The sequence below is a fragment of the Macaca nemestrina genome, chromosome 1 (genome assembly GCF_043159975.1).
Source record: "Macaca nemestrina isolate mMacNem1 chromosome 1, mMacNem.hap1, whole genome shotgun sequence".
NCBI lineage: Eukaryota > Metazoa > Chordata > Mammalia > Primates > Cercopithecidae > Macaca > Macaca nemestrina.
In genome coordinates, this window is record NC_092125.1 from 28224231 (window position 1) to 28249380 (window position 25150).

The following is a 25150-nucleotide window of genomic DNA, read 5'->3' on the forward strand; positions in this document are numbered from 1 at the left end:
TAAAGTGCCCAGCTTTCCCTCTTCTTCTTTGACCTGGTGGCCCCAGGGAAGATCATAGTGCTTTGGAGACTGGGCTGTCAGAATGGCACTGGCTGTGGCCTGCTACCAGGGAGGGCAGTGCCACTCTCAGTGGGAGCAGCATGGGCAGACAGCTGTGGCGTGTACAGTTTCTTCACATCTTGGCCCCACAGTAGCCTGCAGTAGTGGTGGGATTTGTCCTCGGAAGTATGTGAAAGTGCCTGTTCTCCTTGGCCCAGTGGCAGCTATGGCAGTGATGGTCCCAGGGTAGGACAAAGTCCTCTGGGGGCTGAGCTCTCAGAATGACACAATGTTACAGTTGCACAGGGCTCAGAAGCCTGTGGGACTGAGCCTAAGTTTCCTTTCTGAAACGATACCTCTGTACAATCTCTACGCAGCTCCCTTTGTTAGTCTTGACGCTCATGAGGGTTGAGGGGCTCTCCAGTGCCTAGAATTGAAGTTCATGACAAGAATTTGGAGCCCTGAAGGCCTCACTGACGATTTCCCTGCATCTGGGAGCTTCTCCCAGCTCCCGGGCAATCTTGGCTGAGCAAGCTGCCTCAATTCCCTCTCCTTCTTTGCTTTCAGTGTTTCTCATCACTCCTCTGTTGAATTCCAGTGTTCTCTCTTAGTTTTGTGATTATCTACTTGCTATTTTGGTCCTTCTCTGTGGAAAGGGCTCATATTAGCTGCGTCTGGTCAGTTATCTTGCCTCTGTCTCTCCCAGTGATTTCTGACAAAGGTGCCAAGGTATTTCAATGGGGAATGAATTCATTAATCAACAAATGGCATAATCAAAAAGTGAACATTGAACCTTACTTTCACCCTACGGAAAAAATTAACTCAAAATGCATCATGGACCTAAATGTAAGTGTGAAAATCAAAAAATTTCTGGAAGATATACAAGAAAAATCTTCGGAACCTTGAGCTAGATAAAGATATCTTAGACTGGACACATGCTCACATACAAATAAAAGATATAGAAATAATAGACACATTGAACTTTACCAAATATAAAACATTTGCCTTTTAAAAAAACACCATTTAGAAAATAAAAAGGTAGGCCATGGACTGAAAGAAAATATTTTCAAAAGCTATATCTGGTACTGAACTTGTGCAAAATACATAAAGAATGCTTAATTTCAATGATCAAGACGACATTTTAAAAATAAGCAAAACATTTTTTAAGATACAATATGATAACTTTATTCAGGAGATAATAAAATATGATACAGGGCTGACACTGACACACAGCCATGCATAAAAATTATATAAATCTGCTTGCTAGATTTTCCAGAAGAGGCCCAGTCATTACAAACAAGAAAGAAAAACCAGGAGGTTGCCTAAATGCGCTCTTTCAAGCAAATGCAAACGTTTCCACACTCCCTTGTAGCAAAGGCAGCCCCAGGTGAAGGTGGTCCTACTAGCAGGAAGATTAGGAGGCAGCAGCTGTGCAGAAGCCATGCTTCCTGGCCCTGCCAGAGCTCAACGGTAGGCCTTGTTGAACTCCTGGAGGGCCTACCGCTCGCTTCTCAGTTGCCTGCTTGAGTAGAGTGGACTCTTCTCACCAGCCTGTCAAACTCCTCCCCAAGTATTTCATAGGAGTTCAGGACCTGTCTTGACTTCTCCATGTGCTGCTCCTGTAGGTGAATGGCTCCTTCCAAACGGTCCCTAATCAGACAATGAACTTCCACTTTCTCAGCAGTGTGTCGGATAAAATCTTTATCTCCTCCATCCTCGGCTTAAGGATCATAGCAGCGCACTTGACTTCCAGGTACTGGGCATTGATGTGGTCTAACTCTGAGTGGGTCTTCAGCCAGTGTTCCTGAGGAAGACTCTGCAGCAAAGTGAGGCAGCGGAGAAGCACCTGGGAGTAGGTGGACTCTTCTTCTCCAGCAGCACCATCTGCTCCTTTTGCTGGCTGTTGGCATCCTGGCACTGCTGCTCCCTACCCACTAGGACCTCTGCAAGTTTCCACACCTTTGCTGTCTTCATGGTTTCACTGTCAGCATCTGAATTGGGATCATAGTACCAGAGCAGAGTGAAACATTTCTTCTTGAGCTGCTCCTCCACTTCTTGCTGTAGCAGAGCCTTCATCCAAACAAAATCCTCTGAGAGTGGCATGGATTCCAGAAGGTCTGCTTTCTCCAGCTCTAGCAGTGAAGGTATCTCCCTCTCCTGGCTAGGACCTAAGAGCCACGTCAGTTCCGTTATGAGTAGCTGCTGTTCAAGGGTCTCAAGAAACTTTTTGTCCTCAGAAGTTAAATTTGTGTCTTTTATCTTCACACAGGCAACTCTTGAATAACTCCATGTAAAATCTCAGACCTCAGCCATGTTGTCTTACGCAGTCAAACTTCCTTCCATGCCTTGTTGAAGTATTTCCATCCTTTTTCCAGGTGAGCAGAAATCCCTGAATGCCTTTTGATTTTCTTGGGATTCTAATACTGGGGCAGCTGAAGCTCTTAAGAGGGTGCCAAGAGCCTCGGCTGGGGCGGGCTGGCCAGCAGCGTCTGTCTACACCCAGGACCCATCCCGCGCGGGGGCTCCAGAAAGCGCTCCGGAACCTCTCATTCGGACCCACCACAGGGGCTAGGGGAAGCGAGGCCCAGGAGGACCGCACTTGGAAGGCCCTCGGGGAAGGGGAAGGGGCAGCAAAACATTTTAATAGACAACTCACCAAAGTAGATATGCAGCTAACAAATAAGCACATTTTAAAATATTCAAGATCATTAGTCATTAGAAAAAATGCAAATACTCACCCAACTAGAATGGTAAAATTTCTAAACGCTCACCATTCCAAGTTTTGGCAAGTTATATGGAGGAATGGGAGCTCATATACATTGCTGGTGGGAATGTAAAATTGTATAGTCATTTCTGGATGTTTAAACATATAAATAGACTGTAGAGTTAAACATATTCGTACTTACCATACAGCCTAGAAAATCTACTGTTTGTTTTTACTCAAGAGAAATAAAAACATAAGTCAACTCAAAGACACATACTTAACTGTTTATAGAAGTTTTACTTATAGCTCCAAACTTGAAACAATTCAAATTTCTACCAATCAGGAATATTTTTAATTAGACATAATTTTAAAGAAAAAAGTTTAGACCTGACTAGAAAGCCTGAAATCACATGTTTTTCTCTGACTTTATAGTCATACCTAAATGTCATAATGGCCCATTAAAAAGTTTTAAATTTAAAAGGTACCTGTCTAGGGCCAATTATTACCACTATCTCAAAGGGCGGATAATGAGGCTGGAACCATGAGATTTACTCTTTCTCCTCCTCCTTCTCGGTAATTACTGTACACAAGGCACTGTGTTAAAATCAATTTTAAGTTTATGGCCTCCAAACAGATGCAAACTCCATATCGTTTATAGAGCAAGGCTTTCCTATGTTTCTCTCACATGTCTTGATAGGAAGAAATGTTTTCAAGCAGACATCCATTTCTAGGTCTCTGTAGGAAAATCCTGGCTTATTCAACAAGGTTTGAATAACCAAGTGCCCCGGTCAGAGCTGCTTTCCTTATTTGTGCACAACAGTTAAGCAGCATCTTCTGAATTATCTTGCAAAATCATGTATTAGGCTATTCTAGAATTGCTATAAAGAAATACCTGAGACTGGATAATTCATAAAGTAAATAGATTAATTGGTTCATCATTCTGCATGCTGTACAGGAAGCATGGTGCTATAATCTGCTTGGCTTCTAGTGAAGCCTTGGGGAGCTCACAATCATGACAGAAGGCAAAGGGAGAAAAGGCATGTCACACAGTGAAAGCAAGAACAAGCAAGAGAGAATGTGGTGTGTGTCGGGGGGTGCCACACACTTTTAAACAACCATATCTCATGTGAGCTCAGAGCAAAAGCTCGCTTATCACCAAGGGAATAACCCAAACCATTCATGAGGGATCCACCTCCACGATCCAAATACCTCCCACCAGGCTCCACATCCAACACTGGAAATTACAATTCAACGTGAGATTTGGGTGGGAACAAATACCCAAACCATATTATTCCACCCTTGGCCCCACCCAAACCCCATGTTCTTCTTACATTGCAGAGTATAATTATGCCTTCCCAATAGTCCCCCAAAGCCTTTCCCCCCGCAAAGTCTTAACTCATTCCAGCATTAACTCAAAAGTCCCAAGTCCCAAGTTCAAAGTCTCATCTAGAGCTGAGCTGAGTTCCTTACCATCTATAGAGCCTGTAAAATAAAAAAAAACAAGTTATTTACTCCCAAGATACAATGGGAGTATAGACATTGTAAACATACCCTTCCAAAAGGGAGAAATTGGTCAGAAGAAAGGAGCTACAGGCCTCACACAAGTTCAAAATGCAGAAGGGCAGTAATTAAATCTTAAAGCTCCAAAATAATCTTCTTGGACTCCATATCCCACATTCAAGGCACACTGGTGCAAGGCGCGGGCTTCCAAAGCCCCTATTTCCAGAAGATATTTCCACCTCTGTGTCTTTGAAGGTTTCAGAACTCCAGGCTGCTCTTACAGGTTGTTGAGTGCCTGTGGCTTTTCCAGGTGCTGGGTGCAAGCTGCTGGTGGATCTACCATTCTAGGGTATGGAGGGCCATGGCCCCTTTCTCACAGCTGCACTAGGCAGGGTTCTAGTGGGGATTTTGTGTGGGTGCTCCAACCCCATATTTCCTCTTGGCACTGTCCAGTACAAGTTCTTCTATGGGGGTGTTATGCCCAGACCGTTTATTCCCCAAAGAAGACCACCAGAGTCCAGAGTCAAAGCTAAGCAGCAAGGATCTTTATTACAGGTTCGAACCTGGAACTCTCCCTCGCTCGCGAAACGAGACGGGCAGGAGAGCTCCCCCACTGAGCTCCGAGCAGTGTTATATAGTCTAAGAAAAGTGGGCATAGAGTTATTATACAAATCAGATATATGATTGGCTAGTGTTTGAACAAGGCGATTTGGCTAACTATGATTGGTTCCCGCCATTTCTGATATTTCGGTTCAACCTTTGAGGCGGGAGAGCAGGTTTATGGCAGCAAGAGTTTATCTTACTTAAACACGTCTTGTGACCTTGCCTCAGAACTTACAAAATCTCTGGTATGTGCAAAACAAAATCTCTGGTACGTGCAGAAAAACGGGTGCTCACAGAACTTACGAAATCTCTGGTATGTGCAAAGATTAGAGAGCAGAACAAAAGGGTGTAGCGGGGGGGGGCGGGTACACATCTATCTTTGTGTCCTTTCAGGGGCTCTGCCCCTGAGGCAGGCTTCTACCTGGGCATCCAGACTTTTCCACACATTCTCTGAAATCTGATGGAGGGTGCCAAGCCTCATTCACTCTTGCACACTGTGTACCCACAGACTTAACACCAGAGGGAAGCTGCCGAGGCTTGCAGCTTGCAACCTCTAAAGCCATGGCCCAAGCTGTACCTAGGCCCCTTTGAGCCACAGCTGGAGCTGGAGTGGCCAGAATGTGGGGAGCAGAGTTCTGATGCTGCACAGGACAGCAGAGCCCTGGGCCTGGCCCATGAAACCATTTTTCCCTCCTAGGCCTCTGGGTTTGTGAGGTAAGGGCCTCCTGTGAAGGTCTCTGAAATGCCTTTGAGGCCTTTTCCCCATTGTCTTGGAAATTAGCACTTGGTTCTTTTTTAATTACACAACCATCTCTAGCAAGTGGTTGCTCCACTGCCTGCTTGAATTCCTTTTCTGAAAAAGCTTCCTTTCTCTGTCACATGGCTAGGCTGCAAATTTTTCAAATGTTTATGCTCTGCTTCCTGTTTAAATACAAATTCCAACTTTAAGTCTTTTTTTTTTTTTTTTTTTTTTTTTGCTCCCACATCTGAGCACAGGTTGTTAGAAACAGCCAGGCCATTTCTTGAATGCTTTGCTGCTTAGAAATTTTTACCCCCAGATATCCTAAATTATCACTCTGAAGTTCAAACTTCCACATTTTCAAGTATCTTTATAGCAATGCCCCACTCCTCAGTACCAATTTTCTGTACTAGGCCATTCTTGCATCACTATTAAAAAATATGTGAGACTTGGGTAATTGTTAAAGAAAAGAGGTCTAATTGGCTCATGGTTCTGCAGCTTTGCAGGAAGCCTGGTGCTGGCATCTGGTTGACTTGTAGTGAAGCTTCAGGGAGATCACAATCATGGCATAAGATGAAGGAGGAGTAGGCACATCACATGGCAAAAGCAGGAATGAGAGAGAGAGGGAGTGTGTGGAGGAGGGGGCGGGGGGATACCACACCCTTTTAAACAACCAGATCTCATGTAAACTCAGAGCAAGAGCTTGGTTATCACCAAGGGGGTGGCCCAAGCCATTCATGAGAGATCTGCCGCATGCCCCATGATTCACCTTCCACCAGGTCCCACCTTCAACATTGAATATTACAATTCAACATGAAATTTAGGCAAGAACAAATATCCAGACCATATCAAACCAAGCAGCAGACAACATGAGAGCAAGTTGGGAAGCAGGGCTTTCTTTTGATGTGTTAACATAAAAACCCGGTATCTAAAGTGGAGAAATCTCTCATTTTCTGCCAAACACACCCCCACACACCATGCGTGGGAATATGCACAAATACACACACTTGCAGTGCCTTCAATACAAAATTCTCCCTTGAGGCAAAATCTTTTGTCATTAGCTGATCCAATGATGAAAAGCTATTTGGTATCGACCTAATAAAACCTTCAAATGAAACCAGCATAATAACTGTCAGAGTTTCTATATTGAATGTAACTTGAGGAGTTTCTCTGATCCTAGCATAGTCAACCTGCTTACATACAGAAGGCAAGTAAAATTTAATGAATTGAAATGGCCAATGCACTTTTTGTTGAAGCACAGGATAAAAAAATGATTTACTGTTTCTGTTTCTATGGCTACATCCTATATCTCATCATTGCAGGGTTAGAAAATGGTTAGCAAAAATCTAATTTGTGGATTTCTGTACTTCCTTGAGTCCAAAAAACTCTTGCTAGCTAGACTTTGGAGCACAAGAAAAATATAATGTGTCTTTTATACCAATTTTTCCCAACTTTTTTACATTTTATGTTGTGTGTATTTTAACCATTTCTAAGTGTCAGTTTAGTGACATTAAATACATTCATATTGTTGCAAAACCATCATCACTATCCATCTCCAAAACTCTTATCATCTTGCAAAACTGAAACTTTATACCCATTAAACAATAACTTTCCATTTCCCCTTTGCCCAGCCCCTGGCAAGAGCCATCTACTCTGTCTCTATAATTTTGATGACTCTAAGTACTTTATCATATAATTGGAATCATACAGTGTTTGTCCTTTTGTGATTGGCTTATTTTACTTAGCATAATGTCTTCAAGTTTCATCTATGTTATAACATATATCAGAATTTCATTCCTTTCTAAGGCTGAAAATATTTCACTATATGTGTGTACCGTTATTTTTTTTATCTGTTCATCCATCCATTGAATTCTGGGTTGCTTCCACATTTTAGCAACTGCAAATACTGCTGCTGTGAACATTAATGTACAAATACTTCTTTGAGACTCTGTTTTCAATTTGGGGGCGGCATACGTCCAAAAGTGAAATTGTTCGATCACATGGTAATTCTATTTTTTATTTTTTGAGGAACGGCCATGTTATTGTTTTTCACAACAGCTGTGCCATTTCACATTCCTACCAACAGTTCACAAGGGTTCCAATTTCTCCACAACCTTACCAATGCTTATTTTCTGTGTGTTTGGCTGAGTGTGTGTGTGTGTGTGTGTGTGTGTTTACAGTAGCTGTCCTAAAGGGTGTGATGGTATCTTATTACAGTTTTGATGTGCATTTTCCTAATAATTAGATGTTGAGCATTTTTTAAGTGCTTATTGGCCAATTGTATCTTATTTGGAGAAATGTATATTCTGATCCTTTGCCCATTTTTTTTTTTTTTTTTTTTTTTTTTTAATTTATTTATTATTATTATACTTTAAGTTGGAGGGTACATGTGCATAACATGCAGGTTTGTTACATATGTATACTTGTGCCATGTTGCTGTGCTGCACCCATCAACTCGTCATTTACATCAGGTATAACTCCCAGTGCAATCCCTCCCCTCTACCCCCTCCCCATGATAGGCCCCGGTGTGTGATGTTCCCCTTCCTGAGTCCGAGTGATCTCATTGTTCAGTTCCCACCTATGAGTGAGAACATGCGGTGTTTGGTTTTCTGTTCTTGTGATAGTTTGCTAAGAATGATGGATTCCAGCTGCATCCAAGTCCCTACAAAGGACTCAAACTCATCCTTTTTTATGGCTGCATAGTATTCCATGGTGTATATGTGCCACATTTTCTTAATCCAATCTGTCACTGATGGACATTTGGGTTGATTCCAAGTCTTTGCTATTGTGAATAGTGCCGCAATAAACATACGTGTGCATGTGTCTTTATAGCAGCATAATTTATAATCCTTTGGGTATATACCCAGTCATGGGATGGCTGGGTCATATGGTACATCTAGTTCTAGATCCTTGAGGAATCGCCATACTGTTTTCCATAATGGTTGAACTAGTTTACAATCCCACCAACAGTGTAAAAGTGTTCCTATTTCTCCACATCCTCTCCAGCACCTGTTGTTTCCTGACTTTTTAATGATTGCCATTCTAACTGGTGTGAGATGGTATCTCATTGTGGTTTTGATTTGCATTTCTCTGATGGCCAGTGATGATGAGCATTTTTTCATGTGTCTGTTGGCTGTATGAATGTCTTCTTTTGAGAAATGTCTGTTCATATCCTTTGCCCACTTTTTGATGGGGTTGTTTGTTTTTTTCTTGTAAATTTGTTTGAGTTCTTTGTAGGTTCTGGATATTAGCCCTTTGTCAGATGAGTAGATTGCAAAAATTTTCTCCCATTCTGTAGGTTGCCTGTTCACTCTGATGGTAGTTTCTTTTGCTGTGCAGAAGCTCTTTAGTTTAATGAGATCCCATTTGTCAATTTTGGCTTTTGCTGCCGTTGCTTTTGGTGTTTTAGACATGAAGTCTTTGCCCATGCCTATGTCCTGAATGGTACTACCTAGGTTTTCCTCTAGGATTTTTATGGTATTAGGTCTAACATTTAAGTCTCTAATCCATCTTGAATTAATTTTCGTATAAGGAGTAAGGAAAGGATCCAGTTTCAGCTTTCTACTTATGGCTAGCCAATTTTCCCAGCACCATTTATTAAATAGGGAATCCTTTCCCCATTTCTTATTTCTCTCAGGTTTGTCAAAGATCAAATGGCTGTAGATGTGTGGTATTATTTCTGAGGACTCTGTTCTGTTCCATTGGTCTATATCTCTGTTTTGGTACCAGTACCATGCTGTTTTGGTTACTGTAGCCTTGTAGTATAGTTTGAAGTCAGGTAGCGTGATGCCTCCAGCTTTGTTCTTTTGACTTAGTATTGTCTTGGAGATGCGGGCTCTTTTTTGGTTCCATATGAACTTTAAAGCAGTTTTTTCCAATTCTGTGAAGAAACTCATTGGTAGCTTGATGGGGATGGCATTGAATCTATAAATTACTTTGGGCAGTATGGCCATTTTCACGATATTGATTCTTCCTATCCATGAGCATGGTATGTTCTTCCATTTGTTTGTGTCCTCTTTTATTTCACTGAGCAGTGGTTTGTAGTTCTCCTTGAAGAGGTCCTTTACATCCCTTGTCAGTTGGATTCCTAGGTATTTGATTCTCTTTGAAGCAATTGTGAATGGAAGTTCATTCCTGATTTGGCTCTCTGTTTGTCTGTTACTGGTGTATAAGAATGCTTGTGATTTTTGCACATTAATTTTGTATCCTGAGACTTTGCTGAAGTTGCTTATCAGCTTAAGGAGATTTTGGGCTGAGATGATGGGGTTTTCTAAATATACAATCATGTCATCTGCAAACAGGGACAATTTGACTTCTTCTTTTCCTAACTGAATACCCTTGATTTCTTTCTCTTGCCTGATTGCCCTAGCCAGAACTTCCAACACTATGTTGAATAGGAGTGGTGAGAGAGGGCATCCCTGTCTTGTGCCAGTTTTCAAAGGGAATTTTTCCAGTTTTTGCCCATTCAGTATGATATTGGCTGTGGGTTTGTCATAAATAGCTCTTATTATTTTGAGGTATGTTCCATCAATACCGAATTTATTGAGCGTTTTTAGCATGAAGGGCTGTTGAATTTTGTCAAAAGCCTTTTCTGCATCAATTGAGATAATCATGTGGTTCTTGTCTTTGGTTCTGTTTATATGCTGGATTATGTTTATTGATTTGCGAATGTTGAACCAGCCTTGCATCCCAGGGATGAAGCCCACTTGATCATGGTGGATAAGCTTTTTGATGTGTTGCTGAATCCGGTTTGCCAGTATTTTATTGAGGATTTTTGCATCGATGTTCATCAGGGATATTGGTCTAAAATTCTCTTTTTTTGTTGTGTCTCTGCCAGGCTTTGGTATCAGGATGATGTTGGCCTCATAAAATGAGTTAGGGAGGATTCCCTCTTTTTCTATTGATTGGAATAGTTTCAGAAGGAATGGTACCAACTCCTCCTTGTACCTCTGGTAGAATTCAGCTGTGAATCCATCTGGTCCTGGACTTTTTTTGGTTGGTAGACTATTAATTGTTGCCTCAATTTCAGAGCCTGCTATTGGTCTATTCAGGGATTCAACTTCTTCCTGGTTTAGTCTTGGAAGAGTGTAAGTGTCCAGGAAATTATCCATTTCTTCTAGATTTTCCAGTTTATTTGCATAGAGGTGTTTATAGTATTCTCTGATGGTAGTTTGTATTTCTGTGGGGTCGGTGGTGATATCCCCTTTATCATTTTTAATTGCGTAGATTTGATTCTTCTCTCTTTTCTTCTTTATTAGTCTGGCTAGTGGTCTGTCAATTTTGTTGATCTTTTCAAAAAACCAACTCCTGGATTCATTGATTTTTTGGAGGGTTTTTTGTGTCTCTATCTCCTTCAGTTCTGCTCTGATCTTAGTTATTTCTTGCCTTCTGCTAGCTTTCGAATGTGTTTGCTCTTGCTTCTCTAGTTCTTTTAATTGCGATGTTAGAGTGTCAATTTTAGATCTTTCCTGCTTTCTCTTGTGGGCATTTAGTGCTATAAATTTCCCTCTACACACTGCTTTAAATGTGTCCCAGAGATTCTGGTATGTTGTATCTTTGTTCTCATTGGTTTCAAAGAACATCTTTATTTCTGCCTTCATTTCGTTATGTACCCAGTAGTCATTCAGGAGCAGGTTGTTCAGTTTCCATGTAGTTGAGCGGTTTTGATTGAGTTTCTTAGTCCTGAGTTCTAGTTTGATTGCACTGTGGTCTGAGAGACAGTTTGTTATAATTTCTGTTCTTGTACATTTGCTGAGGAGTGCTTTACTTCCAATTACGTGGTCAATTTTGGAGTAAGTATGATGTGGTGCTGAGAAGAATGTATATTCTGTTGATTTGGGGTGGAGAGTTCTATAGATGTCTATTAGGTCTGCTTGCTGCAGAGATGAGTTCAATTCCTGGATATCCTTGTTAACTTTCTGTCTCGTTGATCTGTCTAATGTTGACAGTGGAGTGTTGAAGTCTCCCATTATTATTGTATGGGAGTCTAAGTCTCTTTGTAAGTCTCTAAGGACTTGCTTGATGAATCTGGGTGCTCCTGTATTGGGTGCATATATATTTAGGATAGTTAGCTCTTCCTGTTGAATTGATCCCTTTACCATTATGTAATGGCCTTCTTTGTCTCTTTTGATCTTTGATGGTTGAAAGTCTGTTTTATCAGAGACTAGTATTGCAACCCCTGCTTTTTTTTGTTCTCCATTTGCTTGGTAAATCTTCCTCCATCCCTTTATTTTGAGCCTATGTATGTCTCTGCGTGTGAGATGGGTCTCCTGAATACAGCAGACTGATGGGTCTTGACTCTTTATCCAGTTTGCCAGTCTGTGTCTTTTAATTGGAGCATTTAGTCCATTTACATTTAAGGTTAAGATTGTTATGTGTGAACTTGATCCTGTCATTATGATATTAACTGGTTATTTTGCTCGTTAGTTGATGCAGTTTCTTCCTAGCCTCGATGGTCTTTACATTTTGGCATGTTTTTGCAATGGCTGGTACCGGTTGTTCCTTTCCATGTTTAGTGCTTCCTTCAGGGTCTCTTGTAAGGCAGGCCTAGTGGTGACAAAATCTCTAAGCATTTGCTTATCTGTAAAGGATTTTATTTCTCCTTCACTTATGAAACTTAGTTTGGCTGGATATGAAATTCTGGGTTTAAAATTCTTTTCTTTAAGAATGTTGAATATTGGCCCCCACTCTCTTCTGGCTTGGAGAGTTTCTGCTGAGAGATCTGCTGTTAGTCTGATGGGCTTCCCTTTGTGGGTAACCCGACCTTTCTCTCTGGCTGCCCTTAAGATTTTTTCCTTCATTTCAACTTTGGTGAATCTGGCAATTATGTGTCTTGGAGTTGCTCTTCTCGAGGAGTATCTTTGTGGCGTTCTCTGTATTTCCTGGATTTGAATGTTGGCCTGCCCTACTAGGTTGGGGAAGTTCTCCTGGATGATATCCTGAAGAGTTTTTTCCAACTTGGTTCCATTTTCCCCCTCACTTTCAGGCACCCCAATCAGACGTAGATTTGGTCTTTTTACATAATCCCATACTTCTTGCAGGCTTTGTTCATTTCTTTTTCTTCTGTTTTCTTTTGGTTTCTCTTCTCGCTTCATTTCATTCATTTGATCCTCCATCGCTGATACTCTTTCTTCCAGTTGATCGAGTCGGTTACTGAAGCTTGTGCATTGGTCACGTATTTCTCGTGTCATGGTTTTCATCTCTTTCATTTCGTTTAGGACCTTCTCTGCATTAATTACTCTAGCCATCAATTCTTCCACTTTTTTTTCAAGATTTTTAGTTTCTTTGCGCTGGGTACGTAATTCCTCCTTTAGCTCTGAGAAATTTGATGGACTGAAGCCTTCTTCTCTCATCTCGTCAAAGTCATTCTCCGTCCAGCTTTGATCCGTTGCTGGCGATGAGCTGCGCTCCTTTGCCGGGGGAGATGCGCTCTTATTTTTTGAATTTCCAGCTTTTCTGCCCTGCTTTTTCCCCATCTTTGTGGTTTTATCTGCCTCTGGTCTTTGATGATGTTGATGTACTGATGGGGTTTTGGTGTAGGTGTCCTTCCTGTTTGATAGTTTTCCTTCTAACAGTCAGGACCCTCAGCTGTAGGTCTGTTGGAGATTACTTGAGGTCCACTCCAGACCCTGTTTGCCTGGGTATCAGCAGCAGAGGCTGCAGAAGATAGAATATTTCTGAACAGCGAGTGTACCTGTCTGATTCTTGCTTTGGAAGCTTCCTCTCAGGGGTGTACTCCTCCCTGTGAGGTGTGGGGTGTCAGACTGCCCCTAGTGGGGGATGTCTCCCAGTTAGGCTACTCAGGGGTCAGGGACCCACTTGAGCAGGGAGTCTGTCCCTTCTCAGATCTCAACCTCCGTGCTGGGAGATCCACTGCTCTCTTCAAAGCTGTCAGACAGAGTTCTTTGCGTCTGCAGAGGTGTCTGCTGCGTTTGTTTAGTTTACTGTGCCCGGTCCCCAGAGGTGGAGTTTACAGAGACAGGCAGGTTTCCTTGAGCTGCTGTGAGCTCCACCCAGTTCGAGCTTCCCAGCAGCTTTGTTTACCTACTTAAGCCTCAGCAATGGCGGGCGCCCCTCCCCCAGCCTCGCTGCTGCCTTGCCGGTAGATCACAGACTGCTGCGCTAGCAATGAGGGAGTCTCCGTGGGTGTGGGACCCTCCCGGCCAGGTGTGGGATATGATCTCCTGGTGTGCCTGTTGCTTAAAGCGCAGTATTGGGGTGGGAGTTACCCGATTTTCCAGGTGTTGTGTGTCTCAGTTCCCCTGGCTAGGAAAAGGGACTCCCTTCCCCCTTGCGCTTCCCAGGTGAGGCAATGCCTCGCCCTGCTTCAGCTCTCGCTGGTCGGGCTGCAGCAGCTGACCAGCACCGATCGTCCGGCACTCCCCAGTGAGATGAACCCAGTACCTCAGTTGAAAATGCAGAAATCACCGGTCTTCTGTGTCGCTCGCGCTGGGAGTTGGAGACTGGAGCTGCTCCTATTCGGCCATCTTGCTCCGCCCCCCCTTTGCCCATTTTTGAATAGAGTTGCTTATCTTCTTGTTCCTGTCTTTTAGGAGTTCTCTATATATTCTTGATATTAATCTCTTATCAGGTGTATACTTTGTAAATGTTTTTCTATTCTGGGTTGCCTTTTTACTCAATAGTGTCTTTTTTATTTTTTGTGGGCACATAGTAAGTAAGTGTATATATTTATTGGGTACATAAGATATTTTGATACAGTCATGTGATGTGAAATAAGCACGTCATGGAGAATGAGGTATCTGTCCCCTCAAGCATTTATCCTTTGAGTTACAAACATTCCAATGATACTCTTTATTTTAAAATATACAATTATTATTGATTATAGTCACTCTGTTGTGCTGTCAAATAGTAGATCTTATTCATTCTATTTTTTGTAACCTGTTAACCATCCCCAGCTTCCCCCAGGCCCCCACTACCCTTTCTACTCTCTCTGTTCATGAGTTCAATTGTTTTGATTTTTAGATCCCATAAATGAAAGAGAACTTATTTATCTTTCTGTGCCTGGCTTATTTTACTTAACGTAATGATCTCCAGTTCCATCCATGTTGTTGCAAATGACAGAATCTGATTCTTTTGTATGGCTAAATAGTACTCCATTGTGTATATGTACCACATTTTATCCATTCATCTGTTGATGGACACTTAGGTTGCTTCCAAATCTTGGCTATTGTAAACAGAGCTGCAACAAACACAGGAGTTCTGATATCTCTGTGATATACTGATTTCCTTTCTTTGGGGTGTATACTCAGCAGAGAATTTGCTGAATCGTATGGTAGCTCAATTTATTTTTTTTGCGTTTTTTGAGGAACCTCCATACTGTTCTCCATAATGGTTGCACTAATTTACATTCCCACCAATGGTGTACAAGGGTTCCCTTTTCTCCACATGCTCGCCAGCATTTGTTCTTGCCTGTAATTTGGATATAAGCCACTTTAACTGGGGTGAGATGATATCTCATTGTAGTTTGATTTGCTTTTCTCTGATGATGAATGAGGCTGAGCACTGTTTCATATGCCTGTCTGACATTTGTATGTCTTCTTTTTAAAAATGTCTATTCAAATCTTTAGCCCATTAATTAGATTGTTAGATTTCTTCCTATAGAGTTGTTTCAGCTCCTTATATATTCAGCATATTAATCCCTTGTCAGATAGGTAGTTTGGAAATATTTTCTCCCATTTTGTGGGTTGTCTCTTCACTTTGTTGATTGTATCCTTTGCTGTGCAGAAGCTTTTTAACTTGATGTGATCCCATTTGTTCATGTTTGACAAGGGTCCAATTTCATTCTTCTACATATGGATATCCAGTTTTCCCAGCACCATTTATTGAAGAGCTCATAGGTTAACTCAATTTGTTTGCAAATATCCTTTTCTATTCTGGGTTGCCTTTTTACTCTGTTGATAGTGTCATTTTTATTTTTATTTTTATGAGTACATAGTGTATATATTTATGGGGTACATGAAATGTTTTGATACAGGCATACAATGTGAAATAAGCACATCATGGAGAATGGGGTATCCATTCTCTCAAGCACTGTCTCTGCCCCAGTGTATGTTCTTGGCACCTTTGTGAAAAATGAGTTCACTCTAGGTATGTGGATTTGATTCTGAGTTCTCTAGTCTGCTCCAATTATGTATGTATCTGTTTTTATGCCAATACCATGCTGTTATGGTTAAAACAGCTCTGTAGTATACTTTGAAGTCTGGTAATGTGATTCCTCCAGTTTTGTTCTTTTTGCTCGGGATAGCTTTGGGTATTCTGGGTCTTTTGTGGTTCCATATAAATTTTATAATAGGATTGTTTATTCATTTCTGTGAACAATGTCACTGGTATCTTGATAGGGATTGCATGAAATCTGTAGATTGCTTTGGGTAGTACAGACATTTAAACAATATTGATTCTTCCAATCCAGGAACATGGAATACTTTTCCATTTTTTGGTGTTCTCTTCAATTTCTTTCATCAATGTTTTATAGTTTTCATTATAGAGATATTTCACTTCTTTGGTTATGTTAATTCCTAGGTATTCAATTTTATGTGTGGCTATTGTAAATGAGATTACCTTTTTTCATTTCTTTTTTACATTGTTCACTGTTGGCAAATAGATATGTTACTATTTTTGTATGTTGATTTTGTTAATCTGCAAACAAGGATAATTTTATTTCTTCCTTTCCAATTTGGATGCCCTTTTTATCTTTATCTTGTCTAATTGATCTAACTATGAATGCAATTACTGTATTGAATAACACTGGTGAAAGTGGACATCCTTGTCTTGTTCAGGATAGAGGAAAGGCATTCCAATTTTCCCCATTCACTATAATACTAGCTGTAAGTATGTCATATATGGCTTTTATTGTATTGAGGTGTGTTCCTTCTAGTCCCAGTTTTTCGAGGGTTTTTATTATGAAGGGGTGTTGAATTTTATCAAATGCTTTTTCAACATCAGTTGAAATGATCATATGGTTTTTGTCCTTAATTCTGTTGATATGATGTATCACGTTGATTGATTTAAGTATGTTGAATCATCCTTACATCCCAGGGATAAATCTCACTTGGTCATGATGAATAATCTTTCTCATGTATTGTTGAATTTACATGTTTTTCGCTAGTATTTCATTGAGGATTTTTGCATTAATATTCATCAGAGATATTGGCCTGTAGTTTTCTTTGTCTGGTTTTGTTATCAGGGCAATACTGGCTTGTAGCCACATAGAATAAGTTTGAAAGTATTCCCTCATCCTCTATTTTTTAAAATAGTTTGAGTAGGATTAGTATTAGATTTTCTTTAAATATTTGGTAGAATTCAGCAGAAAGGCCATCAGGTCCCAGGCTTTCCTTTATTGGGATGCTTTTTATTATGGCTTTGATCTCATTACATGTTATTGGTCTGTTCAGGTTTTTTATTTCTTCATGGTTCAAACTTAGTAGGTTGTATCTATCTAGGAATTTGTCCATTTCTAGATTTTCCAATGTATTGCTATGTAGTTGCCCATAGTAGTTACTAACAATCCTTTGAATTTCTGTGCTATCAGTTGTAATGTCTGCATTTGCATTTTTGATTTATGTGGATCTCCTTTTTTTCTTAGTCTGGCTAAAGGTTTGTCAATTTTGTTTAACTTTTCAAAAAACCAACTTTTGTTTCATTGATGTGTTCTATCCTTTTATTTCAATTTCATTTATTTCTGTGCTGATCTTTATTATTTCTTCTCTTCTGTTAATTTTGTGTCTGGTTTGCTCTTGCTTTTCTAGTTTTTTGCAATGCATCATTAGGTTGTTTATTTAAAGGTTTTCCTTTTTATGATGTAGGTACTTATAGCTATAAACTTCTCTTTTAGTACTGTTTTTGCTGTATCCCATAGGTTTTGGCATGTTGTGTCTCCATTTTCATTTGCTTCAGAACATTTTTCAACTTTGTTCTTAATTTCTTCATTGAACCACTGATCATTCAGGAGCATATTGTTAAATTGCCATGTATTGGTAAAGTTTCCAAAATTCCTCTTGTTGTTCATTTCTAGTTTGATTCCATTGTGTTCAAAGAAGATGCTTGATATTATTTCGTTCTTTTGAATGTCTTAAGACTTGCTTTGTGACCTAACATATGGTCTATCCTTGAGAATGATCCATGTGCTGAGAAAAAGAATGTATATTCTGCAGTTCTTGGATGAGACGTTCTGTAAATAGCTATTAGATCCATTATGTTTATATTACAGATTAAGTCTGATGTTTCTTTGTTTATTTCCTGTTTGAAATATCTGTCCATTGCTGAAAGTGAGGTTATAAAATCTCCAACTATTTTAATATATGGGCCTATCTCTCTCTTTATTTCTAATATTTCCTTTGTATATCTAGGTGCTCCAGTGTTAGGTGCATATATATTTAAAATTGTTATATTCTCTTGCTGAATTGAACTCTTTATCATTATATAGTGATCTTCTTTGTCTCTTCTTATAGTTTTTGTCTTAAGATCTATTTTTTCTGATACAAGTATGGTGACTCTCTGTTTGGGGTTCCCCTGGCATTGAATATCATTTTCCGTCCCTTTATTTTCAGTCTATGTGAAATGTGCTTCTTGTAGTCAACAGATCAATGGGTCTTATTTTTTTCATCCATCCCTAGTTTATATCTTTTGATTGGAGAGTTTAGTCAAGTTATGTTTAATATTATTATTAATAAATAATGACTTATTTCAGACTGCCATTTTGTTATTTGTTTTCTGGTTCTTTTGTGGTCTTCTCTCCCTTCTTTCTTTCATTTATATTTTCCTCTAGTGAAGATGATTTTCTCTGATAATATAATTTAGTTTCTTGCTTTTTATTTTTTTGTGTATCCATTGTATATATTTTTTTTGTTTCGGGTTACCATAAGGCTTGCAAACACCAGCCTGCAAATAACCCATTATTTTAACCTGGTAATAATTTAACAATATTTTCATAAATAAGCAAAAAGAAAATGAATAAAAACTCAATACCTTACCTTTGTCCCCTGCTTTTTAACTTTTTCTTGTTTCTATTTATATCTTATTATACTGACTATGTCTTGGAAAGTTGTAGTTATTATTTTTGATTGGTTCATCACTTAATCTTTCCATATAGGATAAGAGTAGTTTATACATCACAGCTATGGTGTTATAATATTTTGTGTTTTTCTGTCTACTTATTATTACCAGTGAGTTTTGTACCTTCAGGTGATTATTTATTGCTCATGAATGTTCTTTACTTTCTGCCTGAAGTACTCTCTTTAGCATTTCTTTTTTTTTTTTTTTTTTTTTTTTTTTGTTTTTGAGACTGAGTCTGGCTCTGTCGCCCAGGCTGGAGTGCAGTGGCCGGATCTCAGCTCACTGCAAGCTCCGCCTCCCGGGTTTACGCCATTCTCCTGCCTCAGCCTCCGGAGTAGCTGGGACCACAGGCGCCCGCCACCTCGCCCGGCTAGTTTTTTGTATTTTTTAGTAGAGACAGGGTTTCACCGTGTTAGCCAGGATGGTCTCGATCTCCTGACCTTGTGATCCGCCCGTCTCAGCCTCCCAAAGTGCTGGGATTACAGGCTTGAGCCACCGTGCCCGGCTAGCATTTCTTGTAGGACAGGTCTGGTATTGATGAAATCCCTCAGCTTTTGTTTGTCTGGGAAAAATATTTATTTGTCCTTCATGTTTGAAGGGTATTTTTGCTGGCCATCCTATCTTAGGGTAAAAGTTTTTTTCTTCCCTCAGCATTTTAAATATGTCATGCCACTTTATCCTGGCCTGTAAGATTTCTACTGAAAAGTCTGCTGCCAGATGTATTGGAGCTCCATTGTATGTTTTTTTTTTTTTTTCCTCTTGATGCTTTTAGGATTCTTTTATTTAATCCTTAACCTTTGGGAGTTTGATTATTAAATGCCTTCAGGGGAGTCTTCTTTGGATTAAATCTGTTTGGCATTTTATAACCTTTTTGTACTTGGATATTATTATCCCATTGAATTAATGTTCTATCCCTATCTCTTTCTCTACCTCCTCTTTTAAGTTAATAACTCTTAGATTACCCTTTTGAGGATGTTTTCTAGATCCTGTAATTGTGCTTCATTATTTTTTTCTTTTGTCTCTTCTGACTGTATATTTTCAAATAGCCTGTCTTCAAGCTCAACTATTCTTTCTTCTGCTTGATCAATTCTGCTATTAAAAGACTCTGATGCATTCTTCAGTATGCCGATTGGATTTTTCAGCTCCAGAATTTCTGCTTGATTCTTTTTAATTATTTCATTATCTTTGGTAAGTTTATTTGATAGCATTCTGAATTCCTTCTCCGTGTGATCTTGACATTTTTTGTTTTCTCAAACAGCTATTTTGAATTCTCTGTCTTAAAGATCACATAGCTCTGTTTCTACAGGTTTAGTCCCTCATGCCTTATTTAGTTCATTTGGTGGGGTCATGTTTTCCCAGATGGTGTTAATGCTAATCAATGTTCTTTGGTGTCTGGACATTGAAGAGTTAGGTATTTATGGTAGTCTTCACTGTCTGGGCTTATTTGTAGCTGTCCTTCTTGGGAAGTTTTTCCAGATATTTGAAGGTACTTGTGATCTAAGAGGTATCTGCTTTAAAGTGCACCCCAAGCCCAATAATACTGTGGGTCTTGCAGATGTATAGAGGCACTGCCTTGATGGTCTTGGACAAAATCCAGGGTAATTTTCTGGGTTACCAGAGACCCTTGTTCTCTTACTCTACTTTCTCCCAAACATATAGAGTTTCTCCCTGTTCTGAATCACCTAAAGCTTGGGGTGGAGTGACACAAGTACCCCTCTGGCCACCACTGTTATGACTGCACTGGGTCAGACCTGAAGCCAGCACAGCACTGGGTCTCACACAAGGCCTGCTGTAACCACTCCCTGGCTGCTGCCTATGTTTGCTTAAGGCCCTGGGGCTCTACAATTAGCAGGTGGCAAAGCCAGCCAGGCCTGTGTTTGTCTCTTCAGGGTGGTGAGGTCCCCAGGCCTCAGGTGGGTCCAGAGGTGCTGTCTTGGAGTCAGGCACTACAGTCAAAAACCTTAGAAGTCTCCCTGTTGTTCTGTTGTATTGTGGCTGAGCTGGCACTCAAACCACAAGATGCAGTTCTTCCCACTCTTCCCTTCCCTTTCCAAAAGCAGGGGAGCCTCATCCCATGGCCACTGACACCCCAGGCCGTGAGGAGTACTGCCAGACTACTTCCAATGTTCTCTTAAGGCCTAAGGGCTCTTAAGTCAGCTTGTTGTGAATGCTGCCTGGACTGGGATTCACCCTTCAGGGTGATTGGCTCCCCTCTGGTCCAGGGGAGGTCCAGGCATACCATCAAACTGTCAAGTTCTAGAATTGGGACCCCAAGAACCTATTTGGTGCTCTACCACCCTGTGGCTGTGCTGGTATTTAAGGTGCAAGACAAAGTCCCCATTCCTTTTTCCTCTGCTTTTCTCAAGCAGAAGGAGTTTTGTCCCATGACCACCAGAGCTGGTAAGATGCTGAGTCTCACTTGAAGCCAGCAAGTCTCAGAAGCTCACCCAAGGCCCTTGATGTGGTACCTAGGTATTGCTGCTGGTTATTCAGGGCCCAAGGGCTTTTTAATGAGCAGGTGATGAATCCTGGCAGGACTGGGTTCTTTTCTTCAAGGCAATGGGTTCGCTCTGGCCCCAGGTGTACCTAGAAATGTCATCTGAGAGTTAAGGCCTATAACAAGGTCCTCATGACTCTGACTGATGCTCCATCCTGCTGTGGCAGAGCTTGTATCCTAGGTGCAAGACAAAGTGCTCCCAACTCTTAAAGAAGGGGTGTCTTTTGCAGCCAGGAGTTGTGCAGCCTGGAGTTAGGGAAGGGGTGATGCCAACACTCCCTTGGCTGGCTTAGCTGATGTCTCAGCATGTCACGTGTTCCCCCAGTCCACTGTTTCTGGGCCTAGCTCAGCACTAAGACTCACCTAAGAGTTGCAGTTCGTATGTTCTAGACTGCCTTCCAAGTTTATTTAAAGTCCAGGTGCACTGTAGCCCTCAGTGGTGAGGTTTACAGGCACTCAAGTTTGGACTGCTGGGATTGGCAATTACCCTCTGGCTCAGGCTGGTTTAAATGCTCCCTCCATGTGCGGGCATCAGCTGAGTTTGGTCTGGTTTTCCTTTCTGCTCTAACAGAACAGCACTGAGTTCAATGCCTCAAAATTGCTGTGTTTCCCCTCCCACAGCACCCAGAGATGCTCTTGGCACCACACTGCCACTGCCAGGGAGTGGGGGAGTGGTGGCGTCAGCGATTCAAGGTGTTTTTTCTGTCTCTTCCATGCCTCTTTCAGCAATGTGAACTTAAAACCAGGTGCTATGAATGCTCACCTGAATTTTGTTTCTTACGAAGGTGTTTTCTCTGCATATAGTTGTTAACTGGGTGTCCTATGGGGAGAATGATTGGGAGAGCCTTCTATTCCACCATCTCACTCTGCCTCCTGCCCCCTGTTCATAGTGTCTTTTCATGCATAAAATGTTTAAATTTTCAGGAAATCCAATTTATCTATCATTTCTTTTATTCATTCATTCATTTATTCATCTTTTAACTTTTATTTTAGGTTCAGGTATACATGTGCAGGTCTCTTACATAGGGAAACTGCATATCACAGGGGATTTGGTGTACAGATTATTTTGTCACCCAGGTAGTAAGTATAGTACCCAGTAGGTACTTTTTGATCCCCCTCCTACACCCCTCAACCCTCAAGTAGGCCCTAGTGTCTGTTGTTTTCCTCTTTGTGTCTATGTGTTCTGTTGTTTAGCTTCCACTTGTAAGTGGGAATATGTGGTATTCTGTTTTCTGTCCCTGCACTGGACTTGAGATAATGGCCTTCAACTCCATCCACGTTTCTGCAAAGGCATAATCTCATCCTTTTTTTTTTTTTTTTTTCTGGCTGTGTAGTATTCCTTAGTGTATATGTAACATAGTTTCTTTATCCCGTCTACCGTTGATGGGCATTTATGTTGGTTTAATGTCTGCTATTGTGAATAGTGCATGTGCCTTTATGGTAGAATGATTTATATTCCTTTGGATACATACCCCAACAATGAGATTGCTGGGTCAAATGGTAATTCTGTTTTAAGTTTTTTGAGGAATTGCCACTCTGCTTTCCACAATGATTGAAAAAATTTACATTCCTACCAGCAGCGGGTAAGCATTCCCTTTTCTTCACAACTTCACCAGCATCTGTTGTTCAAGTGGTGAGGAAAAGAGAATGATTATACAGTGCTGTTGTTTTTGATTTTATAATAAGCCATTCTGACTAGTGTGAGATGGTATCTTATTGTGGATTTGATTTGCATTTCTCTAATGATTACTGATATTACTGAGATTTTTTTATATGCTTTTTGGTCGTATGTATGTCCTCTTTTGAAACGTATCTGATCATGTCCTTTATCCACTCTTTAATGGGGTTGTTTGATTTTTTTCTTGTTGATTTCTTTAAATTATTTATAGATTCTGGATATTAGATCTTTGTTGGATGCATAGTTTGCAAATATTTTCTTCCATTCTGTAGGTTGTCTGTTTACTCTGTTCATAGTTTGTTTTGCTGTACAAAAGATCTTTAGTTTAGTTAGGTCCTATTTGTCAGTTTTTGTTTTTGTTGCAATTGCTTTTGGCATCTTTATCATGAAATCTTTGTGTCAGGACCTATCTCCAGAATGGTAATTCTGAGGTTACCTTCCAGAGTTTTCTTAGTTTTAGGTTTTACATTTAAGTCAGCCATTTTAGCCCAGTTAAGAACTCTTGCTGGGCTGGGCATGGTGGCTCACACCTATTATCCCAGCACTTTGGGAGGCTGAGGTAGGAGGATCACTTGAGCCCAAGAGTTCAAGACCAGCCTGGGCAACATGGCCAAACTCCTTCTCCACAAAAAAATACAAAGATTAGCTGTGTGCGGTGGTGTATGCCTGTAGTCCCAGCTGCTCAAGAGACTGAGGTGGGAGAATTACCTGAGCCAGGAGGTTGAGGCTACAGTGAGGCGAGATTGCACCACTGCATTCCAGCCTAGGTGCAGAGTGAGACCCAGTCTCAAAAAAAGAAAAAAAAAAAAAAAAAAAGAAAGAAAAAGAGAAAGAAAAGAAAAGAAAGCCTCGCTGGGGAAATATTGCAGTAGTTGGGAGGAAGAAAGACACCCTGGCTTTGTGAGTTGCCAGAGTTCTTAACATTGGTTCTTTCTCATCTGTGAGGGCCAATGTTCCTTTAACTACAGTGTATTATAATTTGAATACAGTCAGTAGAATTTTTTCTGGATGTTTTCAGAAGGCTGGGGCTTTGTGCAGGGTCTTTATTTGTAGCTGAATTCTTGTCCTTGATTTCATGGGAGGTTATATGAGCAAAATATTTTTGGCATTGAAATTTGGGATCCAGTAGGTAGGCTCTTGCTCAGACATGCAGCTCCTCTGTATTTCCTAATGATTGGAGCTGTACTCCCTCTCAGTGCTCTAAAAGTGTGCGCTCCTCTCCCACTGAAATGATGGCTGTAGATCTTGGTTTGGCACTCCTGGGCTGCACACCACAGCTCTGTGGTGAGCTTGGGCTTTATGTTCCCTCCTCAGCCTGAAGGCAGCAGGGAAAGGGAACTTGGCAGTGGGTGTCGCAGAGGACCTTTCACTTATCTCTTGGGGCCCCACCCCAAAGAGATGCAGAGCTGCTATCAATCTGTGCGGTTGGCCCAGGGTAGGAAGCTGCACTGTGGGCCCAAGCAGGGTCTTGGGGTTCTGCCTAGTGATGAGCAGGGGAAGTAAGGAGGTCACCGTGTGGGATGGGAAGACAGACTGGTCTTTTCTTAGGGCAACTGCAGCTTGCTGGAGGTGTGGTTAAAGAACGTAAGGTCTTTGCTCCTTCCTTAATCCAAGGGCAGCAAGGTCAGTATCACTGCAGTTGTTACCTCTGGGAGCTTCATCTCAGAGAAACACAGAACCACTGTTAAGGGAATCTTCAGCCAGGGGGTAAGGTGGCTGCACTGCTTGGCCAAGCTAGGGCTCCACTTGATGATGAACAGAGGATCAAGGGCTTACAAATTGGAGAGACTGGGCTCTTTCCATATGGTTACATGGCATGCTGGAAGCACAAGTGAAGCTCTCAGACTCTTTGCTTCTTCTCCAGACCAAGGGCAGCAGGGGAGGAACTGGTACCATGGCAATGGCAGAGGGGCTGTCGGTTGCCCGACAGGAAAGCACAGAGCTCCCCACCAGGAAAGCACAGAGCCACTACCAATCGGTATTCTCACCAGGCAGGGCTCCCAGATAGGGATTGCAGAATAGCCTCCCCACACAATTGGTTTTGGTGTCATAGCCAATAAATCATTGCCAAATCCAGTGTGATAAAGATTTTTCTATGTTTTCTTCTAAGAGTTTTATAGTTTTAGATCTTACATTTAGGTCTTTGATCTACTTTGAGTTAATTTTTATATAATGTTAGATAATAATCCAGGTTTTTTTTTTTTTTTTTTTTTTTTTTTTTTTTTTGGCATGTTGATATCCTGTTTCCCTAGCAACATGAAAAGACTGTCCTTTTTCCATTGAATGGCCTTGGTACCTTTGTAAAAAAAAAAAAAAATC

At 40.9% G+C, this 25150-nt stretch overlaps 1 long non-coding RNA gene and 1 pseudogene across 1 annotated transcript in view; one reads left to right on the top strand and one right to left on the bottom strand.

Moving 5' to 3' along the window:
- Positions 1-1234: 1234 nt before the first annotated feature.
- LOC105493052 (HAUS augmin-like complex subunit 4) lies at positions 1235-2760 on the bottom strand (annotated as a pseudogene).
- Positions 1882-25150, top strand: part of LOC105484394 (uncharacterized) — a 78983-nt gene continuing 55714 nt past the window's right edge. The window contains exon 1 of the long non-coding RNA XR_011611028.1: positions 1882-2414. This is a non-coding gene — a long non-coding RNA (uncharacterized lncRNA). The remainder of the gene's footprint in view (positions 2415-25150) is intronic.